At 44.4% G+C, this 8,470-nt stretch overlaps 1 long non-coding RNA gene across 1 annotated transcript; it reads right to left on the bottom strand.

Annotated features, from left to right (window-relative positions):
* Window positions 1-3,212: 3,212 nt before the first annotated feature.
* LOC110744160 lies at window positions 3,213-7,689 on the bottom strand. Its single transcript, XR_002524396.2, has 3 exons — window positions 4,853-7,689; window positions 4,406-4,645; window positions 3,213-3,774 (listed from the first exon to the last, which is right to left on the bottom strand). It is a non-coding gene; the product is annotated as an uncharacterized LOC110744160 (long non-coding RNA).
* Window positions 7,690-8,470: the final 781 nt, after the last annotated feature.

Here is an 8,470-nt window from a genome sequence, read left to right as displayed (position 1 = left end):
CCTTGGGAACACCAATTATTCTTAGGTTTGGATACTTAACATAGTCTCAAACTTCCTGGAGGCTTTTTTCATTTTTTAAAATTCTTTTTTATTTGTCTTTGATGGATTGGATTAATTCAAAAGTCTAATCTTAGAGTTCTGAAGTTCTTTTTTATGCTTGTTTGATTCTATAGCTGAGATTTTACAGTGCACTTTGCATTTCTCTAAGTGTGCCCTTGATTTCCAGAAGTTGTGATTGTTTTTTATTTTTGCTATCTATTTCACTGAAGAATTTTACTTTCATACCCTGTATTATGTTTTTGATTTCTTTAAGTTGGACTTCACCTTTCTCTGGTGCCTCCTTGATTAGACTAATAGCTTAATAATCGTCCTGAATTCTTTTTCTGGCAGTTCAGAGATTTCATCTTGGTTTGGATCCATTGCTGGTGAGCTGGTATGATCTTTGGGGTGAGGTGGGTAGTAAGAACCTTGTTTTGTCGTATGACCAGAATTGTTTTTCTGGTTTCTTCTCATTTGGGTAGACTTTGTCAGAGGGAAGATCTGAGATTCAAGGGCTGCTGTTCAGATTCTTTTGTCCCATGGGGTGCTCCCTTGATGTGGTGTTCTCCCTCTTCTCCTAGGAATGGGGCTTCCTGAGAGCCAAACTGTAGTGATTGTTTTTGCTCTTCTGGGCCTAGCCACCCAGAGGAACTACCAGGCTCTGGGCTGGTACAAGGGAGTGTCTGCAAAGAGTCTTGTGATGTAATTCATCTTCAGATCTTGCAGCCGTGGATACCAGCACCTGCTCTGGTGAAGTTAGCAGGGGAGTGAAGTGGACTCTGTAAGGATCCTTGATTGAGTTTTTGTTTAGTGTGCTGGGTTTGTGTTCGTTGGCCTCCAGCTATCTACTAGTCTGTTCTCACACTGCTAATAAAGACATACCCAAGACTGGATAATTTGTAAAAGAAAGAGGTTTAACTGACTCACAGTTTCACATGGCTGGGGAGGCCTCACAGTCATGGCAGAAGGTGAATGAGGAGCAAAGTCATGGTGGCAAGCAAGAGAGAGCTTGTGCAGGGCAACTCCCATTTATAAAATCATCAGATCTTGTGAGATTTATTCACTACCGCTAGAACCGTATGGGGAAAGTGCCCTCATGATTCAGTTATCTCCACCTGGCCCCACCCTTGACACACGGGGATGATTATTACAATTCAAGGTGAGATTTGGGTGGGACACAGCTAAACCATATCATTCCACCCCAGGCCCTTCCCAAATCTAATGTCCCCACATTTCAAAACCAATCATGCCTTCCCAACAGTCCCCCAAAGTCTTAACTCATTTCAGGATTAATTCAAAAGTGCATAGTCCAAAGTCTCATCTGAGACAAGGCAAGCCCCTTCCACCTATGAGCTTGTAAAATCAAAAGCAAGTTACTTCCTAGATACAATGGGGGTACAGGCATTGGGTAAATACACCCATTCCAAATGGGAGAAATTGGCCAAAATGAAGGGACTTCAGCCCCCATACAAGTCCAAAATCTAACAGGGCTGTCAAATCTTAAAGCTTCAAAATTATCTTCTTTGACTCCATGTCTCACATCCAGGTTATGCTAATGCAAGAGGTGGGTTCCCATGGCCTTGGGCAGCTCCACCCCTGTGGCTTTGCAGGGTATAGCCCTACTCCTGGCTACTTTCATGGGCTGGCATTGAGTGTCTGCAGCTTTTCTAGGTGCACAGTGCAAGCTGTCAGTGGATCTAGCATTTTGGGGTCTAGAGGATGGTGGCCATCTTCTCACAGCTCCACTAGGCAGTGCCCCAGTGAGGACTCTGTGTGAGGGTTCCCACCCCACATTTCCCTTCTGTACTGTCCTAGCAGAGAGGACCTAGCAGAGAGGTTCTCCATGAAGGCTCTGCCTCTGCAGCTCACCTCTGCCTGGACATTCGGGCATTTCCATACATCCTCTGATGTCTAGATGGAGGTTCCCAAACCTCAATTCTTGACTTCTGTACACCCACAGGCTGAACATCACATAGAAGCTGCCAAGGTTTGGGGCTTGCACCCTCCAAAGCCATGGCCCGAGCCATACCATGACCCCTTTTACCCATGGCTGGAGCAGCTAGGATGCAGGGCACCAAGTTTGTAGGCTGCACATCTTGAGCAGCCTACATGGGCCTAGCTCAAGAAACCATTTTTTCTTCTGAGGCTTCCAGGCCTGTGATGGCAGGGGCTGCTGCTCAAAGGTCTCTGACATACCCTGGAGACATTTTCCCCATTGTCTTGGTGATTAACATTTGACTCCTTGTTACTTATGCATATTTCTGCAGCAGGCTTGAATTTCTCCACAGAAAATGGATTTTTCTTTTCTTCTGCATCATCAGACTGCAAATTTTCCAAACTTTTATGCTCTGTCACCTCTTGAATGCTTTTCTGCTTATAAATTTCTTCCACTGTATACCTGAAATCATCTCTCTCACGTTCAAAGTTCCAGAGATCTCTAGGGCAGGGGAAAATGTCACCAGTCTCTTTGCTAAAATATAGCAAGAGTAACCTTTATTCCAGTTCCCAACAAGTTCCTCAGCTCTATCTGAGACCACCTCAACCTGGACTTCATTATCCATAGCAGTATCGGCATTTTGGTCAAAGTCATTCAACAAGTCTCTAGGAAGTTCCAAACTTTCCCACATCTTCCTGTTTTCTTCCGAGCTCTCCAAACTGTTTCAACTTGTTACCTAATTCCAAAGTCACTTCTACATTTTTGGGTATCTTTACAGCAGCACCCTGCTACCTGGTATGAAATTACTGTATTTGTCGGTTCTCACACTGCTAATAAAGACATACCTGAGGCCGGGTAATTTACAAAGGAAAGAGGTTTATTGGCCTAGACTCACAGTTCCACATGGCTGTGGGGGACTCACAATCATGGCAGAAGGAAAAGGAGAAGCAAAGTCACATCTTACGTGGTGGCAGGCAAGAGAGAGCTTGTGCAGGGACCTCCCATTTATACAACCATTAGATCTCGTGAGGCTTTTTCACCACCACCAGAACAGTATGGGGGAAACTCCTCCTATGATTCAATTATCTCCACCTGGCCCCACCCTTGACCTGTGAGGATTATTACAATTCAAGGTGAGATTTGGGTGGGGACACAGCCAAACTATATAAAACCAGGAGGTGGTGCTTTCAAGAGTGCATCAGCTGCAGTCCTATAAGGAGGATGCAGACTTGTCCTAGGTAAATATTGCCCTGGTTAAATATTCGTGTTTCTCAGGCAGTGGGTAAGGCCATAGAGCTCCCAAGAGATTATGACCTTTGTCTTTGGCTACCAGGGCGGGTAGAGAAAGACCACCAGATAGGGGCAGGGATAGGTGTGTCTGAGCTCTTCTCTCCTTGGGCAGGGCTTGCTGTGGCTGCTGTGGGGGAGGGGGTTGTGGTTACCAGTCCAATGGAGTTTTATTCCCAGGGGGATTATGGCTGCCTCTGCTGAGTCATACAGTCTGCCAGGGAACTGAGGGAAATCTGGCCGTCATAGGCCTCACCACACTCCCATGCAGCCCACAGTTTTAAAGGCTGGTCTCACTCCTACTGTGCCCACCCCGTCCCCAAACAGCACCGAGTATGTTTCCAGGCAGCCGGTGATTAGGGTTGAGAACTTGCCCCAAACCACAAGCCTCCCTATTGAGAAAGTAAGCAGACTCACAGTTTTTCCATGTCTCAGAGAGCCTGCAGCAGTGATCCAGTTCCTTTAAAGGGTCTGTGGATTATCTTGGCTTTCCTGGTACGTTCCTGTGGTAGCTATTGGAGCAAAAGTTTATGATATGAGTCTCCATATGCCGATCTGTTCCTCTAAACAGGGACTACAAGCTAATCCTGCCTCCTATCTGCCATCTTAATCCCTTTCTGTATACTTTAAATCATCTCTAGGTTACTTACAATACCTAATACAATGTAAATGCCATGTAAACAATTGTTATACTGATTGTTTAGGGAATAATGACAAGAAAAAAAGTCCGTACAGGCTCAGTACAGATGCAACCATCTTAAATCTAACCACATCTTCTATCTACCGTTGGTTGAATCTGTAGGTGCAGAGCTCATAGACATGGAGAGTCAACTGTATATGTAAGGCACTAGGTGGCAGTTGATTGGGGACCATGCCTTTTTGAGTGGTATGGGGCCAAGGGAGAGGGTCTGGAACCAAGAATTTGTGTCCTGGGAAGGAAACCTTGAAGAAGAGTCACTTAGCCTCTACCAATCTCCTGACTGAAAAAAGAATCAGCATCGCAATTTGAAAAATCTAATTGTTCCTCACCCTGATCTGTCCCTTAGGAGCAAAACTTTATGTAATATACGTTTACCTTTTTCCTTGTTAGCTAGTTTATGAAACCATTTCCTATCCATTATATGACTAAATATTCATGATTACCTGATGAGACAGGTGGTCTGGTGGGTCTCCATTTTACAGATGAGGAAGCTGAGTTTTAGTGAATCATCTAAGGTTATATGCTTTATAGCAGTAGACATTTGCAGGGTCCTAGTCTCAAGTTTGTTTCTATATCCATTTGCATTGCCTTCTAGCTCCTTCTAGGTGCTTGGTGCAGCTTCTAATCAATGCCATGGGCCCCTGGCAGCACCTTGGGGTGAGAGATGTGGCTTGCTGCCCTTCCTGAGACAGGAGTTGAGATGTCAAAATCAGGGCATGTTAGAACCAAAGAGTCCAGCTCTAAATATCTGACTGGCTTGGTCAGAGCTGAGCTGTGAGGTTCTAAGCGGAAGAAATTACCAGAGTAGTTATCAATTATAGCTCTAAGAAGTCTTTGTTCTCAGATAATACAGTCAAGATGAATGTAAGCATAATATTGCCGAGACCTACCCCTGAAATGGGCATTGTGGCATCGGATAGTTTAGACATGCAAGCCTTGAGATCAGGAAGTGGATAGACCAGCCTTGGTGCAGGAAAGCTAATTGTGAGGGAGTGTATGGATATGGTGCGGGGTGGGGAGAAGTGCTGGTATAACTCACAATTGGATATTACCATCTGATGCTATGATGTCAAGCACAGAGATTCCACCCAAGCAGCAGTTGCTACCATGCCCTTCTTAAGGTGGCTTGAGTTAGAGCTAGAGCTCTCTGGGTTCCTAACTTAGACTTTGGGGTCTTTCAGAGTTCTCTATCCTGCTTTTCCTCAGGAGTTAAATGGAAGCTACATGTTGATACCCTGCCCTCCTATTGTCCCCCAGAATCATACCTTTACTCCAGTTGATGCCTGAGACCCCTGCAGTTCTAAATAGCACTTACCCACACTAGCCGTGGGGGGAGAATCCAGTACCTAAAAGCCCAGTAAAATGTGGATCCTCTGTGCTCATGAGCTGAAAGTAACAAAAAAAAAAAAAAAGAATCCTCAAGTTAGGAGGGACCAATCACAGCCCACATTTCCAAGGAGAAGGCTTATTTGATCCTTCTCTCCAGATAACATTTTCTCCTCCATCTTCCATACCGTATGGGTAATTATGGTATTATATTGGGAGAATATTGAAACTCAGAGGAGATTGTAAAATGTCCCCCAGCAGGGTTTGGTCTTTTATATCACCTTACAAACACTTTTTTTTGTCTTATATATCCCTTGTTCAAACTGTCCATTTTGAAGCGAGGCTGCAGATAACCCTGCCTTAATCACTGAGCAGACAGGCAACATACAATTCCTATGTGTCTGAGAACCAGATATCCTCTGTTAGCTATCGCAGGACTTGAAAGGGTCACACTGCTGAAACAGGGCACTTGGCACCAGGAACATCTGTATTAGAGGCGGCATACAGCAGTAGTTGACAGCTCAGACTCTGGAGCCACACTGTCTTGGTTCAAATCTCAGGTTTGTCACTTATTAGCTGCATAGCCTTGGGCATATTATGTAATCTCTCTCTGGCTCAGCTTCCTCCAATGTAAAATGATGGCATTTATAGATCCTACCTGGTAGGGCTGTGTGAGGATTGACTCCAATCAGGCATGTGAAGGGTTTAGCGCAGCTCCTGGCACACATTGAGCCCTTGTTAACTGTTAAATGCTATTCATTATGAAGGGACAGTGCATTTCCTCCTCCAGGGTGTTTCCTTCTCTTCCTTATGTCTTTGAGATTCACCCCCAACCTTCTCCCTACTTTACATTTCTGAAGCCAGCTGCTCCAATATTTCTTCCTTCTTGTCCAGGATGCAAAAGAAAAACAGCTCGCACATGAGCAATTTAAAAATATATATATTGCTTATAGCATCACTGTAAACCAATACACCACAGCTGATTTTATCCAAGAGCTAAGGGCCTTTTAAACCAGTCATTTCTTATTTATTCTGTTAAAAAAAAAAACAAAACACAAGGTCCTTTGGTTTCATGTTCCTTTATTGTATTTTGTAAGGCACTGAGCACATATTGGATACTATGTAAATGTGAATTACTCTAACAATAGTAACTGAGACAGATGAGAAACTCAAGGAAGTAAAGTCACCATTTTGAATTTAGTGTATTATTGATGGGCTGAGTGATTTGGGAGAGACAGTGTGGCTCCGAGGCTAAAGAGCCCACAGAGATTCAGGGGGCAGAGGTTTGAATCTCAGTCATAGCGGCAGCTCTGAGTAGCTCTGGTGACCCCAGGCAAGCAGCTTCCTTCCCCTGGACCTCAAATTCTCCTCATAAATACTGGGCTTAATGCCACAAAACCATCTCCCAGGGATGTTAAGCTGGGGCTGCTGAATGTGGTTGTGCAGACTGTGCACTGCACAAGGGCACCAGCCAAGGGGGTAAGTGGTAGCTGAAATCTAGTCCATATTCTGCACCCTGATGATGGGCCATGACCATCTGGAGGAAGGGCACACTTTTTCCTAATTTTCGTAACACTACTATATGGACTGGTAGAGGCCTTGTATTAAGGAATGTGACAGTGATGGGGCACAGAATTTAGCATGTAAAATGGATAAGTTTATTCAACACAGTTGTAGTATACCTACTATGTGCAAGGCCCAATTCTAGGGGCTGAAGATACAGAGATGGATATAACCTATCAGTGCCCTTGGGTCCTCTTTTTCTTTCACCAGTCCATCCTCCCCTATATTCAATCCATCAGCAAGTCCTGTTGACTCAAAAGATCAAATCCATCCACTTCTCTCCATCCCACTGCAAGCACTTTGTTTCATTATTTCTCACCTAGCCTACTGCAACAGATGGGCTCCAACTTCTATTCCAGTCTTCTAAACCAAAGCAAGAGCAATTGTATTAAAATGTGAATCAGATAACATCATCCCCTTTCTAAAACCCCCTTTTTTTGATGGCTATAATTTAATCCAGGATTCTTACCATGGCCTTGAGGCTGTGCATCCCTGGCTGTAATTACCACCTCAGGTCACCTAGACCACTCAACCCACACCCTCTCCACTCCCTCCACTCCAGGAAAATGGACCATTCTGTCTCTCAAGCAGCCTGGCTCTTTCTTTGTGCGGTCTGATCCCTTTGGCTGGAGCACACTGTCCCCGGTTCTCCATCTCTTTCTCATCCTTCCGTGCTCAGTGGAAAGGTTGTCTACCCAGAGAGGTCTCCTTAGACCATCTTGTTAAAGTAGTGTAGTATTTTATGTCCACCACCGTAGTCTTTGGTTCTTGCATCCCTATAAAGAACTACCTGAGACTGGGTAATTTATAAAGAAAAGAGGTTTAATTGTCTCATGGTTCTGCAGGCTCCACAGGAAGCATGGCCAAAGAGGCACCAGGAGAAACTTACAATGATGGCAGAAGGTGAAGGGAAAGCAGGTGCATCCTACATGGCTGGAGTAAGAAAAAGAAAGAGAGAGGGAGGTGCCGCACACTTTTAAACCATCAGATCTCATGAGAACTCACTGTCACGAGAACAGCAAGGGAGAAATAATACACCCACATGATCCAATCACCAGGACCCACATCCAACACTGGTGATTACAATTCGACATAAGATTTGGATTGGGACACAAATCCAAACCATATCAACTGTCATTCATGGCCAGGATGTTCTACTGCACAGCAGCCTTGCTCCATTTGAAAGTACAGAGTTCTTTGCTTATTTCTTGTCTTATCTGCTGGATTGTAAGCTCCATTACAGCAGGGACCATGCTTGTGTGTTCTCCACCGTGTGCCCTCTCATCACCTTGCTAAGTCTCTGGTGCATGGTAATAAAAATTAATACATATTTGCTAGAAGAAGTTGACCCGAGGAATTCTTCTAATTGGGGAGTGGACATTACAATATAATGTAGATGTGTGATATGACAAAGGCACTGATATGCTAGTAAACTGTCTCTTCAACAGCAACAACAACAAAAAGAAGCCCTGATTTGTCATTTGCTGATTTCCATGGAGTATTCACACACACACACACACACACACACACACACACACTACAAATCATAGCAGATTTCAAACTACCAATGGCTTAAACCGGCTTGCAAAAATTCCTGAACATCTAACAGTTGTCTCTTT

The sequence above is a fragment of the Papio anubis genome, chromosome 11 (genome assembly GCF_008728515.1).
Source record: "Papio anubis isolate 15944 chromosome 11, Panubis1.0, whole genome shotgun sequence".
NCBI lineage: Eukaryota > Metazoa > Chordata > Mammalia > Primates > Cercopithecidae > Papio > Papio anubis.
The sequence above is the reverse complement of the archived record's forward strand: the minus strand, read 5'-3'. Positions and strand labels throughout refer to the sequence as shown.